Source organism: Arachis stenosperma, chromosome 1, assembly GCF_014773155.1.
Source record: "Arachis stenosperma cultivar V10309 chromosome 1, arast.V10309.gnm1.PFL2, whole genome shotgun sequence".
Classification (NCBI taxonomy): domain Eukaryota; kingdom Viridiplantae; phylum Streptophyta; class Magnoliopsida; order Fabales; family Fabaceae; genus Arachis; species Arachis stenosperma.
Window position 1 is genome coordinate 35,370,315 of NC_080377.1, and position 14,816 is coordinate 35,385,130.

Consider the following 14,816-nt stretch of genomic DNA (forward strand, 5'->3'; position numbering starts at 1 on the left):
GGGCTCTGTCCGTAGAGGAACCTCCGGATCTGCGGTCTGTAGCTGGTGGTGCTCCTCATGATGTGGGAAAGTGTGCTCTGGTCCTCCCTGCTCGGCCTGGGTAGGTACCTCCTCCTCATGATCGCTCACCTCCTCCTTAGATGTGTCGGACTCGGAAGGGATGTCACCACTAGATCTGATCATCAGTTTGAGGTGCTCATAACGCCGCTTGTGGCGACGCTCAGACCTCTCATAACGTCGCCTGTTGCGATGTTCAGACCTCTCAAAGTGCTGCTGGTGACAGCGCTCCATCTGATCTAGGCGGTCAAAGAGGCGGTGCACCAAAAGGTAGACAGGCTCAGGAGCAGGTGGGGGTGCAGTGGGTGGCACTGGAGTAGTGGAAGCAGAAGGAGCAGCTGAAAAAGTGGCTGCCTTAGTAGAGTCAGTGAAAAATGGAGGTCGGTAGCCGAAAGCCTGAAACTTACGACTGTGAGGGATGATCTTTCTGCAGTCCGCGGTGAGTGGCTTTTCATCAGCAACCTCCCAAGGTACGTCAGCTCGGCGACCCAACTGAGTAATCAGGAATGGAAAGGGGAGGGTGCCTCTAACATGGACTCTGGTCATGTAATGCCGGATGAAGCGGGGTAGATATAAGTCCCTACCCGTCATCACACACCAGATGAGGGTAATAATAGCAGCTGCACCTCCGTCTCATGAGTGCTCGGCATCACGTAGTTACTCAAAATCTGTTGCCATAGCCGAGCCTCATCATTCAGATAAATGAGCCTGATTCTCTTAGGTACCACTGTGCTCTTTCCCATGACCCATGGAATAGTAGGATCAAGAGTGTTATCCCTTTTTACTGCATCCCAATTAAACCTCATGAACCTCATATCCTCCTCAGCTTTCTGGTAACCATCTGGCTGATCCGATTTAGGTGGAAGCTGGAGGATGTCCTCAATTGCCTCCTCAGTGACCAGAACTTGCTTGCCTCTGAGCTGTACTGCATCCAGGGATGATAGAAAATAGTTACAGTAGAATTCCCTGACCCAGGATGAGTTGACCTCAGTTAAGTTTCTCTCTAGGAAGAACCAGCCTCTCTGTTTGATCTGATATGAAGTATACTGCCTGAGTTCTTCTGGAATTTTGAGTGTCCTTTCCAGGTATAGGTTCCTGGATGTGGCAAAAACTGGGTACTTCAACTCACAGTATTTATTTGCAAATTTAACCGGGTCAGTCATAGGTACCAACTGATCAGCTTTTTCCTGCGGGGTAAAGTTCTTCTCCCGCCAGGAATCATCATGTAAGATGCTAAGGATGGGTGCAGAGGATTCGCCTCTTTTCCTTTTGCCAGTGGTCACTTTGCCCTTTCCCCTGCTTTGAGAATCAGACATCCTGAAAGATAGAATTTCCAAGGTATAATTGAAGAGTGAAAGCAAGAAAACAAGTAGGCAAATAGGGTAATAGCAGTATAAGCATAAAGGCAAAAGATGAACGAAAGAGGGGTAAAAGCACAAAGTGAGTTGAATATATGATATGTAGAATATTTGTTAATTAGGAAAATAGTAGTCATGCCATGAGTTAGAAAGTTAGAATGGTTAATAAGTTAAAAGGAGGTTAAAGCAGTGAGTTAGAAAAAAGAAAGTCAAAGTAAGTGGCATGAGAAACGGTTTCCTAGTTAGCAATAAATTCACACATTTAAAGAATAATCCACTCATATTCAAGCAGAGATAACAGGGTATTAAAAAAGAATCAGATAGATACAGAAGTAGTAAAAATTAAAATAAGATCATCAATAAAGCAATTTGTTAACCAGGAAGCCGAAAGGAATAAAGAAGCAGGCCCGTGCATTCAAGAATTAGTTTGGTTGAGTGGTGCAAAATTGAGAAATGCCAAAACCAATTCCTGAATGTAGAAAGGAAACAATTTGCAGAAAATTGGACAATATTCCGGCTAAAATTGGATGGTCCCGGAAAAACAAATAGCAAGAAAATAAAACAGTTCATATGAATGAAAATAAGGCTGCACAAATTACATAAATATGAAAGAGTAGTGTAACAGCAGCATGCAACAGTTAAGAGCAGCATATGAATAGTATGAACATCACAGCCAGATTACGATTGCAGAACAGATAAATAGATAACAAGAACGGTGCAATTATCAGGCCTAAATACACTAACCATATCCTAGCTACCTAACCACCTAGAATCCACTACGAACATGCATCTCTAACTATCCTAAATTGAATAAATTCTGATAAATATGCAACTAACTAGGAATGAAAAGAGTCGCAAGGAGGAATCGTCGAATGGCGGAACCTGGTGCGTAAAGGACAATGATATAGAACAGAGATGAGGGCAGAGAGGTGGTGGTGGTGATGCGGCGGTGCTAGGGGAACGGCGGCGGCATGGTGATGGAGCAGGGACGGTGGCAAGGGTGCAGGAAGGGGGTGAATGGTGGAGGGTTGGGTGGTTATGGTTGAGAAGAGGGGGTGAGGGTTAAGGTGGTGGGCGGCGGAGGTTTGCTGCGGCGGTCTGAGGCTGGCCGCGGTGGGGGCAGTGGCGGAAGAGGGTGAAAGGAAGAAGGGAAGAAAGAAGAGAAGGGGGAGAGAGTTGGTCAACGGGTCTGGGTGGTCGAGGGTGGTGTGGCGGTGGTCGGAGCAAGGTGGTTGGGTATGGTGGTCTGGTGAGGTGTGGAGTTGCAGAGAAGAGAGGAAGAGGGGGGTTGGGTTTTGGGGGACGCGACAGGGTAGGGTTCGCATGAATTGGGGTTAGTGATTGTAAATCCACACGAATGCGTGGAGGATGCGATCGCGTGAGTGGGGTGAAATAGGGTTGACGCGGATGCGTGGTCAACGCAATCGCGTCGGTTGGGTGAAAAATGGGTGACATGGACGCATGAAGCACACGAACACGTCGCTGAAATTTGTGCTAGATGCACGCTTCCAGCGTCGTTTCAGCGCAACTCTCTGTCTCCATTTAGGGGGCCATAATATCTATGCGACGTGATCGCGTCACTCACACTTTCGCGTGGGATGGGTGTTATGCAAGTGACGCGTTCGCGTCAGGGATGCGCACGCGTGGGTTGTTTTGTGCTAAACGCACACCAGCCGCACGATTCTTGCCCATATTTCTAGGCGTTGGATCTTTACGCCGATATCAGATCACGCATTCGCGTGAGTGACACAGACGCGTGGGTGGCATTTTTCGCAACTCACGCGAGCGTGTGGAACACGCGGTCGCGTGGAACAATTTGTGCCAAAGGTATGCTTCCGGCCAAAGGCATTTCTTTCTAGGCATTTTTCGTGCTCTCTCTCTCTCTCTCTCTCTCTCTCTCTCTCTCTCTCTCTCTCTTTTTTATGCAGTATGCAGAATGCAAAATGCAATGAATGTCATGCAAAACTTCCAGGTTCAAACAAAATTCAAAAACAGAGTAGAATGGAGAATGAACGATCATACCATGGTGGGTTGTCTCCCACCTAGCACTTTTAGTTAAAGTCCTTAAGTTGGACATTTGATGAGCTTCCTGCTTTGGTGGCTTGTTGGTGCACGAAATTGTGATCATCAATGGCGACATCAACATGTACGCTCAATTGCAATCTCAACTTTTTATCACAACTTCGCACTACTAACCAGCAAGTGTACTGGGTCGTCCAAGTAATAAACCTTACGCGAGTAAGGGTCGATCCCACAGAGATTGTTGGTATGAAGCAAACTATGGTCACCTTGTAAATCTTAGTCAGGCAAACTCAAATGGTTATGGAGGATATATGAATAAGACATAAAGATAAAGATAGAGATACTTATGTAATTCATTGGTGAGAACTTCAGATAAGCGAATGGAGATGCTTTGTCCCTTCCGTCTCTCTGCTTTCCTACTGTCTTCATCCAATCCTTCTTACTCCTTTCCATGGCAAGCTGTATGTTGGGCATCACCGTTGTCAGTGGCTACAATCCCGTCCTCTCAGTGAAAATGTTCAACGCACCCTGTCATGGCACGTCTAATCATCTGTCGGTTCTCAATCAGGTTGGAATAGAATCCATTGATTCTTTTGCGTCTGTCACTAACGCCCAGCCTTCAGGAGTTTGAAGCTCGTCACAGTCATTCAATCATTGAATCCTACTCAGAATACCACAGACAAGGTTTAGACCTTCCAGATTCTCTTGAATGCCGCCATCAATTCTAGCTTATTCCACGAAGATTCCGATTAAAGAATCCAAGAGATAAACATTCAAGCCTTGTTTGCTTGTAGAACGGGAGTGGTTGTCAGGCACGCGTTCATAAGTGAGAATGATGATGAGCGTCACATAATCATCACATTCATCAAGTTCTTGAGTGCGAATGAATATCTTGGAATAAGAACAAGCTGAATTGAATAGAAGAACAATAGTAATTGCATTAATACTCGAGGTACAGCAGAGCTCCACACCTTAATCTATGGTGTGTAGAAACTCCACCGTTGAAAATACATAAGAACAAAAGTGATCATTGGCTTCGGCCCCAGAGAGTGAACCAGAAAAACCAAGATGAAAATACAATAGTAAAAGGTCCTATTTGTAGAGAACTAGTAGCCTAGGGTTTACAGAAATGAGTAAATGACATAAAAATCCACTTCCGGGCCCACTTGGTGTGTGCTTGGGCTGAGCATTGAAGCGTTTTCATGTAGAGACTTCTCTTGGAGTTAAACGCCAGCTTTTGTGCCAGTTTGGGCGTTTAACTCCCATTCTTGTGCCAGTTCCGGCGTTTAACGCCGGGCAGTTTTGAGCTGATTTGGAACGCCGGTTTGGGCCATCAAATCTCGGGCAAAGTATGAACTATTATACATTTCTGGAAAGCCCAGGATGTCTACTTTCCAACGCCATTGAGAGCGCGCCAATTGGGCTTCTGTAGCTCCAGAAAATCCACTTCGAGTGCAGGGAGGTCAGAATCCAACAGCATCTGCAGTCCTTTTCAGCCTCTGAATCAGATTTTTGCTCAGGTCCCTCAATTTCAGCCAGAAAATACCTGAAATCACAGAAAAACACACAAACTCATAGTAAAGTCCAGAAAAGTGAATTTTAATTAAAAACTAATAAAAATATACTAAAAACTAACTAAAGCATACTAAAAACAATGCCAAAAAGCGTATAAATTATCCGCTCATCACTTGTGCTTGAATTCGTCTAGAAATCTCCACTAGTGTTTGGAATGCCAGCATCCTCCGGGGTCCCAAACAAGACACATAAAACCTTTGAGCAGTTTCAAATAGGTTTCCAGGCTCCCGGGGTATTAAATGTCAGAATATATTCCAGGATCCCAAACTTTACTTTTACACCCAATTTTATCTTGATCTACATTTTTCTAGTCGGGTGGTGAGTAACCTGAATTCTCACTGCACTGACCAAACAGCTTCCGAGATCCTTTCAATTGAGCTTGACACCAATCCTTGCGCCTCAAATTAAAGTGTGAAACCTCATTGAATCTTGCATACCAGCTCTGAGTGCGAGTCATTTCCCTTTTTCTCTTAAAGCTGCAAAGAGCTCTAAGCTGGCCATCTGTTTCAAGTAAACCATGTTCAAGTGGAAAAGTAAAGATAAAGGTCAAGGATTTTACCCACTTGAAGTTGGAGTTGGGTGGTAATAGCCTTGGGATAAGTGTTTCCAGTCGTTCTACAAGCTCTACTCCCTTGTGGTCTTTAGTGAATTTCTCCACTTCCTTGCAAATATCTCCTATTTCAACCATGTCTTGATCAAAGTCTTCGATATCTTCCTCATTACTTGAGTCATGATTGGGAGGTTGAGAAAAGTCTACCTCTGCATCATCTTCGTATTCACTTGGGGAAGATTCTCCTATCTCGAAGAATTCACTTGCGGATACAAGTTCATTACTAAGAGGACTTGACTTGTGATAATCATCATCAAGAGAACATGTGTCTTAGATTATTCCGTCTAATTTCTCATAGGATGCCTGCTTTGGTGGTTGTGCACCATCCTCCTTAGCATCAATTATAACGTCTTTGACGGAATTCTCCATAGCTCTGGATTCTGGCAGAGGTTCAGCATCTCCTAAGTCTTCAACCAACTCTTCTTCTTCTATAGTGACAGTTTCCTCTACTTGTTCTAGTACGAAGTTATGCTCTATATTGTCCACTGGAGCTTTTAGTATCTTCTTCATGCTACGTTCTTCATTAGGTTCTCCACATGAAGCCATGGGGGTTTGTTGAGTGTCCGAATGTCTGGAAGATAATTGATTTATTGCTTGCTCCAATTGATGAAGGGTTGCATGAAATTGGTCTACTGATTCTTCGAAGCGAACCTGTGATTCTTGGCTTGATGGATATGGACATGGTGCATAGGGGAGTGGTGTTTCTTGGGAGTAATTGGATTGGCATTGGGGTGGATAAGGATCATACGGTGGCGAATGGTGAAAAGGAGCTTGTGAGTGTGGTGGTTCGAAGCTGTGTTGAGAGGATGGTCTCTGAGCATAAGGTGGGGCTTGTTGGTAACTACAAGGAGGTCCACCATATCTATCGGTTTGGTATGCATTGTATAACGGTCCTTGTCTGTGATATCTAGGAGGGTGTTGTTGCCTAAAGGGTTGATCAGATCCTCTTGGCTCCATCCATCTTTGATTGTTCTGACCGTGATGCATATTCCTGTTATAACTTCCATTCCTTTCAACAAAATTAGAACCAAACTCAAAGCAAGAGGGGTGAGAATTCATAGTAGCTATCAGAAATAAGAAGGGAAAACAAAAAACAAATAAACAAGTAAAAGAAAAAGTATTTACAATAACCAATAATAAGGCACACGTTTGCAATTCCCCGACAACGGCGCCATTTTGACGATCGGATTTTTGCTAGTAAAGAATTTTAGAAAAATAGTCGTGTTGTAAGTATAGCTTCTGAATCAACAGAAAATCCTTTCGTACAAATGTTTGATTGTCACAAGTAACAAACCCAATAAAAATAATTAACCGAAGTATTCAAACCTCGGGTCGTCTTCTCAAGGAATTGCAGGGAGGTGTGTTTTATTATTGGTTATGGAAAACAATGTTTTGGGTTTTGAAAAGGGTTTTGAGCAAGAGAAATAGATTGCAGTAATTGATAAATTAATAACTAGTAAAACTCTTGGCAAGGTATGAAAATGGAAGTCCTATCCTAGTTATCTTATCAATGGTGATGAGAATTATATTTTTTCTACCACTCAGTCAACCTCTAACTATGAAGGTCAGTTAAGTGGACAAGTTAATTTAATACCTAAAGTCCTAGTCAACTCCTTAAGGAAAGACTAGAGTTATAGGAATCTAAATTAATCAGCAAGAACAATAATTATCAATCACGATGAGTTTGACAACTCAAGAGTCACCAATTAATCAACCAAAGCCAATAGTAAATAATCTAAATTATAAATAGGGAAAAGTAATCATGAGTCTGAAATACCTCAAATTATATTAAGAAAATCATAACATGAATGGTCATTAAACAAATAAAAGAGAAAATAAATAAAAAGAACATTGAACCTAAAATGAAGAAGAAATATTCCTAATCCTAAAAATCCTAAGAGAGAGGAGAGAAACTCTCTCTCTAAAAACTACATCTAAATTATCAAAAGTCTGTTGTCTGATGTATCCCGTGTATTATGAATGGATGGATTCCTCCATTTATAACCCTTTAATCTGTGTTTTCTGGGCTTGGATCTGGGCCAAAAGGGCCCAGAACTCACTGGAACAGACTTCTGCAAATTCTGTAGATCGCGCACGTCACGCGTCCGCGTGGGTCACGCGGTCGCGTAATCTGGAGTTTTGCTCTTCCACACGGTCACGTCAGTCATGCGTCCGCGTCAGTTGTGTTTCGCACGCCATGCGTTCGCGTCGTCCATGCGCTCGCGTCGATGCTAATTTATGCAAAGCACGTGTTCGCGTTGTCCATGCGGACGCGTCGCTGCCAGTTTCTCCAAAACTCTAATTTGTGCTTTCCTTCCATTTTTGTATGTTTCCTTTCCATCCTTTAAGTCATTCCTGCCCTATAAAACCTGAAAGTACTCAACACACAAATCACTGCATCGAATGGTAATAAAGGATAATTAAATTTGATTATTTTAAAGCATAAGAAACATGTTTTCTCATATGTCATTGGTGTGCGAAATTGTGATCACTACAACCTCGCACAACTAACCAGCAAGTGCACTGGGTCGTCCAAGTAATACCTTACGTGAGTAAGGGTCGATCCCACGGAGATTGTTGGTATGAAGCAAGCTATGGTCACCTTGTAAATCTCAGTCAGGCAGACTCAAATGGGTATGATGATGAACGAAAATAACATAAAAGATAAAGATAGAGATACTTATGTAATTCATTGGTAGGAACTTCAGATAAGCGCATGAAGATGCCTTCCCTTCCGTCTCTCTGCTTTCCTACTGTCTTCATCCAATCCTTCTTACTCCTTTCCATGGCAAGCTTATGCAAGGGTTTCACCGTTGTCAGTGGCTACCTCCCATCCTCTCATTGGAAATGTTCAACGCACCCTGTCACGGCACGGCTATCCATCTGTCGGTTCTCAATCAGGCCGGAATAGAATCCAGTGATTCTTTTGCGTCTGTCACTAACGCCCCGCCTTCAGGAGTTTGAAGCACGTCACAGTCATTCAATCATTGAATCCTACTCAGAATACCACAGACAAGGTTAGACCTTCCGGATTCTCTTGAATGCCGCCATCAGTTCTCGCCTATACCACGAAGATTCCGGTTAAAGAATCCAAGAGATATTCACTAGAGCCTTGTTTGCTTGTAGAGCAAGAGTGGTTGTCAGTCACTTTGTTCATGAGTGAGAATGATGATGAGCGTCACATAATCATCACATTCATCATGTTCTTGGGTGCAAATGAATATCTTGGACAAAGAACAAGCGGAATTGAATACAAGAACAATAGTAATTGCATTAATACTCGAGGTACAGCAGAGCTCCACACCTTAATCTATGGTGTGTAGAAACTCCACCGTTGAAAATACATAAGAACAAAAGTGATCATTGGTTTCGGCCCCAGAGAGGGAACCAGAAGAACCAAGATCTGATCTAAGAACTAGATGTCCGAAGATGATAAAATACAATGGTAAAAGGTCCTACTTACAGAAAACTAGTAGCCTAGGGTGTACAGAGATGAGTAAATGACATAAAAATCCACTTCCGGGCCCACTTGGTGTGTGCTTGGGCTGAGCAATGAAGCATTTTCGTGTAGAGACTCTTCTTGGAGTTAAACGCCAGCTTTTATGCCAGTTTGGGCGTTTAACTCCCATTTAGGTGCTAGTTCCGGCGTTTAACGCTGGAATTTCTGTAGGTGACTTTGAACGCCGGTTTGGGCCATCAAATCTTGGGCAAAGTATGGACTATCATATATTGCTGGAAAGCCCAGGATGTCTACTTTCCAACGCCGTTGAGAAAGAGCCAATTGGGCTTCTGTAGCTCCAGAAAATCCACTTCGAGTGCAGGGAGGTCAGAATCCAACAGCATCTGCAGTCCTTTTGAGTCTCTGGATCAGATTTTTGCTCAGATCCCTCAATTTCAGCCAGAAAATACCTGAAATCACAGAAAAACACACAAACTCATAGTAAAGTCCAGAAAAGTGAATTTTAACTAAAAACTAATAAAAATATAATAAAAACTCAACTAAAACTATTAAAAACATACTAAAAACAATGCCAAAAAGCGTATAAATTATCCGCTCATCACAACACCAAACTTAAATTGTTGCTTGTCCCCAAGCAACTGAAAATCAAATAAGATAAAAAGAAGAGAATATACTATAGACTCCAAATTATCAATGAAACATAGCTCCAAATTAGATGAGCGGGACTAGTAGCTTTTTGCCTCCGAACAGTTTTGGCATCTCACTTTATCCTTTGAAATTCAGAATGATTGGCTTCTTTAGGAACTCAGAATCCAGATAGTGTTATTGATTCTCCTAGTTAAGTATGATGATTCTTGAACACAGCTACTTATTGAGTCTTGGCCGTGGCCCAAAGCACTCTGTCTTCCAGTATTACCACCGGATACATACATGCCACAGACACATAATTGGGTGAACCTTTTCAAATTGTGACTCAGCTTTGCTAGAGTCCCCAATTAGAGGTGTCCAGGGTTCTTAAGCACACTCTTTTTGCCTTGGATCACAACTTTATTTCTTTCTTTTTCTTTTTCTTTTTCTTTCTCCCCTTTTTTTTCGTTTTTCTCCTTTTTCTCTTTTTTTTTTTGTGTTCACTGCTTTTTCTTGCTTCAAGAATCATTTTTATGATTTTTCAGATCCTCAGTAACATGTCTCCTTTTTCATCATTCTTTCAAGAGCCAACAATTTTAACATTCATGAACAACAAATTCAAAAGACATATGCACTGTTCAAGCATACATTCAGAAAACAAAAAGTATCGTCACCACATCAAACTAATTAAGCTAGTTTTAAAGATGAATTTGAAATCCTGTACTTCTTGTTCTTTTGTAATAAAAACAGTTTTCATTTAAGAGAGGTGATGGATTCATAGGACATTCATAACTTTAAGGCATAGACACTAAGACACTAATGATCATAAGACACAAACATGGACAAACATAAGCATAATTTTCGAAAAACAGAAGAATAAAGAACAAGGAGATTAAAGAACGGGTCCACCTTAGTGATGGCGGCTCTTTCTTTCTCTTGAAGATCCTATGGAGTGCTTGAGCTCCTCAATGTCTCTTCCTTGTCTTTGTTGCTCCTCTCTCATGATCCTTTGATCTTCTCTAATTTCATGGAGGAGAATGGAGTGTTCTTGGTGCTCCACCCTTAGTTGTCCCATGTTGGAACTCAATTCTCCTAGGGAGGTGTTGATTGCTCCCAATAGTTTTATGGAGGAAAGTGCATCCCTTGAGGTATCTTAGGGATTTCTTGATGAGAGGGGTCTCTTGTTTGCTCCATCTTCTTCTTAGTGATGGGCTTGAGGTCATGCCTTCTCAGTTGAACCGGCTTTGGATGCCATAAATGGTTATGGAAAAACAAAAAGCAATGCTTTTACCACACCAAATTTAAAAGGTTTGCTCGTCCTCGAGCAAAAGAAGAAAGAAGAGAGTAGAAGAAGAAGAAATGAGGAAGAAGGGAATGGCTTTGTGTTTCGGCCATTAGGGGAAGAAGTGGTGTTTAGGTGGTGTGAAAATGAAGGAGTGAAGAAGGGTTTATGGGGAAGAGTTATTGAGGTGATTGGTGAATGGGTGAAGAAGAAGAGAGAGTGTGGTAGGTTGGTGGGGATCCTGTGGGGTTCACAGATCCTGAGGTGTCAAGGAAAAGTCATCCCTGCACCAAATGGCATCAAAAATCACGTTTTGAGCCATTTCTGGCGTTAAACGCCGGGCTGGTGCCCATTCCTGGCGTTTAACGCCAGGTTCTTGCCCTTTTCTGGCGTTTAACGCCAGTCTGGTGCCCCTTTCTGGCGTTAAACGCCCAGAATGGTGCCAGACTGGGCGTTAAACGCCCAATTGCTAGTCTCACTGGCGTTTAAACGCCAGTGAGTTCTTCCTCCAGGGTGTGCTGTTTTTCTTCCTGTTTTTCATTCTGTTTTTGCTTTTTCAATTGATTTTTTGACTTCTTATGATCATCAACCTAAAAAAACATAAAATAACAAAGGAAAATATAATCATTGGGTTGCCTCCCAACAAGCGCTTCTTTAATGTCAGTAGCTTGACAGAGAGCTCTCATGGAGCCTCACAGATACTCAGAGCAATGTTGGAACCTCCCAACACCAAACTTAGAGTTTGAATGTGGGGGTTCAACACCAAACTTAGAGTTTGGTTGTGGCCTCCCAACACCAAACTTAGAGTTTGACTGTGGGGGCTCTGTTTGTCTCTGATTTGAGAGAAGCTCTTCATGCTTCTTCTCCATGATGACAGAGGGGTATCCTTGAGCCTTAAACACAAAGGATTCTTCATTCACTTGAATGATCAGTTCACCTCCATCAACATCAATCACAGCCTTTGCTGTGGCTAGGAAGGGTCTGCCAAGGATAATGGATTCATCCATGCACTTCCCAGTCTCTAGGACTATGAAATCAGTAGGGATGTAATGGTCTTCAACTTTTACCAAAACATTCTCTACAAGTCCATGAGCTTGTTTTCTTGAGTTGTCTGCCATCTCTAGTGAGATTCTTGCAGCTTGTACCTCAAAGATCCCTAGCTTCTCCATTACTGAGAGAGGCATGAGGTTCACACTTGACCCTAAGTCACACAGGGCCTTCTTGAAGGTCATGGTGCCTATGGTACAAGGTATGGAAAACTTCCCAGGATCTTGTCTCTTTTGAGGTAATTTCTGCCTAGACAAGTCATCCAGTTCTTTGGTGAGCAAAGAAGGTTCATCCTCCCAAGTCTCATTTCCACATAACTTGTCATTTAGCTTCATGATTGCTCCAAGGTATTTAGCAACTTGCTCTTCAGTGACATACTCATCCTCTTCAGAGGAAGAATACTCATTAGAGCTCATGAAAGGCAGAAGTAAGTCCAATGGAATCTCTATGGTCTCATTTTGAGCCTCAGATTCCCATGGTTCCTCATTGGGGAACTCAGAGGAGGTTGGTGCATGCCCATTGAGGTCTTCCTCAGTGGCGTCCACCTTCTCTCTTTCCTCTCCATATTCGGCCATGTTTATGGCTTTGCACTCTCCTTTTGGATTTTCTTCTGTGTTGCTTGGGAGAGTACTAGGAGGGAGTCCAGTAATTTTCTTGCTCAGCTGACCCACTTGTCCTTCCAAATTGCTGATGGAGGACCTTGTTTCAGTCATAAAACTTTGAGTGGTTTTGATTAGATCAGAGATCATGGTTGCTAAGTCAGAGGTATTCTGCTTAGAACTCTCTGTCTGTTGCTGAGAAGATGATGGGAAAGGCTTGTCATTGTTAAACCTGTTTCTTCCACCATTATTGTTATTGAAACCTTGTTGAGGTCTCTCTTGATTCTTCCATGAGAAATTTGGGTGATTTCTCCATGAAGAATTGTAGGTGTTTCCATAGGGTTCTCCTAGGTAATTCACCTCTTCCATTGAAGGGTTCTTAGGATTATAGGCTTCTTCCTCAGATGAAGCATCCTTAGTACTGCTTGGTGCATTTTGCATTCCAGACAGACTTTGAGAAATCAAATTGACTTGTTGAGTCAATATCTTGTTCTGAGCCAGTATGGCATTCAGAGCATCAATCTCAAGAACTCCTTTCTTCTGACTTGTCCCATTGTTCATAGGATTTCTTTCAGAAGTGTACATGAATTGGTTATTTGCAACCATTTCAATCAGATCTTGAGCTTCTGTAGGCGTCTTCTTCAAATGAAGAGATCCTCCAGCAGAGCTATCCAAAGACATCTTGGATAGTTCAGAGAGACCATCATAGAAAATACCTATGATGCTCCATTCAGAAAGCATGTCAGAAGGACATTTTCTGATCAATTGTTTGTATCTTTCCCAAGCTTCATAGAGGGATTCTCCATCCTTTTGTCTGAAGGTTTGGACTTCCACTCTAAGCTTACTCCATTTTTGAGGTGGAAAGAACTTTGCCAAGAAGGCATTGACTAGCTTTTCCCAAGAGTCCAGACTATCTTTAGGTTGTGAATCCAACCATATTCTAGCTCTGTCTCTTACAGCAAAAGGGAATAGCATCAGTCTGTAGACCTCAGGGTCTACCCCATTAGTCTTGACTGTGTCACAGATTTGCAAGAATTCAGCTAAAAACTGATGAGAATCTTCCAATGGAAGTCCATGGAACTTGCAATTCTGTTGCATTAGAGAAACTAATTGAGGCTTAAGCTCAAAGTTGTTTGCTCTAATGGCAGGGATAGAGATGCTTCTCCCATAGAAGTCGGGAGTAGGTGCAGTAAAGTCACCCAGCACCTTCCTTGCATTGTTGGCATTATTGTTGTTTTCGGCTGCCATGGGTTCTTCTTCTTTGAAGAATTCGGTCAGGTCCTCTAAAGAGAGTTGTGTTTTGGCTTCTCTTAGCTTTCTCTTCAAGGTCCTTTCAGGTTCAGGGTCAGCTTCAACAAGAATGCCTTTGTCTTTGTTCCTGCTCATATGAAAGAGAAGAGAACAAGAAAATGTGGAATCCTCTATGTCACAGTATAGAGATTCCTTGAGGTGTCAGAGGAAAAGAAAAATGGAAGACAGAGGTAGAAAATTCGAACTTATCAAAGAAGATGGAGTTCGAATTTTGCATTAAGGAATAGTGTTAGTCCATAGAAGGATGTGAGAAGAAGGGAAGTAATTTTCGAAAATTAAGTAAAAGATTTTGAAAACATTTTGAAAAACACTTAATTGATTTTCGAAAATAAGAGTGGAAAAGAAATCAAGTGATTTTTGAAAAAGATTTTGAAATTAGAAATAAAAAAGATTTGATTGAAAACTATTTTGAAAAAGATGTGATTAAAAAGATTTGATTGAAAAGTTATGGTTTTAAAAGGATATGATTGAAAAGATATGATTTGAAAACAATTTTAAAAAGATTTGATTTTTAAAAATTAATGACTTGCCTAACAAGAAAAGATATGATTCAAACATTAAACCTTTCTCAACAGAAAAGGCAACATACTTAAAATGTTCAATCAAATCATTAATTGTTAGTAAGTATCTTTGAAAAAGGAAAGAAATTGATTTTGAAAACATTTGATTGAAAAGATATGATTTGAAAAAGATTTGATTTTGAAAAACTTTGAAAACTTGAAAAAAATTGATTTTGAAAACAAAATCCTCCCCCTTGTGCCATCCTGGCGTTAAACGCCCAGAATGGTGCACATTCTGGCGTTTAACGCCCAAACTACTACCCTTTTGGGCGTTAAACGCCCAGCCAGGCACCCTGGCTGGCGTTTAA

At 41.8% G+C, this 14,816-nt stretch overlaps 1 non-coding gene across 1 annotated transcript; it reads left to right on the forward strand.

Moving 5' to 3' along the window:
• The first annotated feature begins 13,372 nt into the window (after positions 1-13,372).
• On the forward strand, positions 13,373-13,480 carry LOC130947853 (small nucleolar RNA R71). The gene has a single exon (XR_009072828.1). It is a non-coding gene; the product is annotated as a small nucleolar RNA R71 (small nucleolar RNA).
• The last annotated feature ends 1,336 nt before the right edge of the window (positions 13,481-14,816 follow it).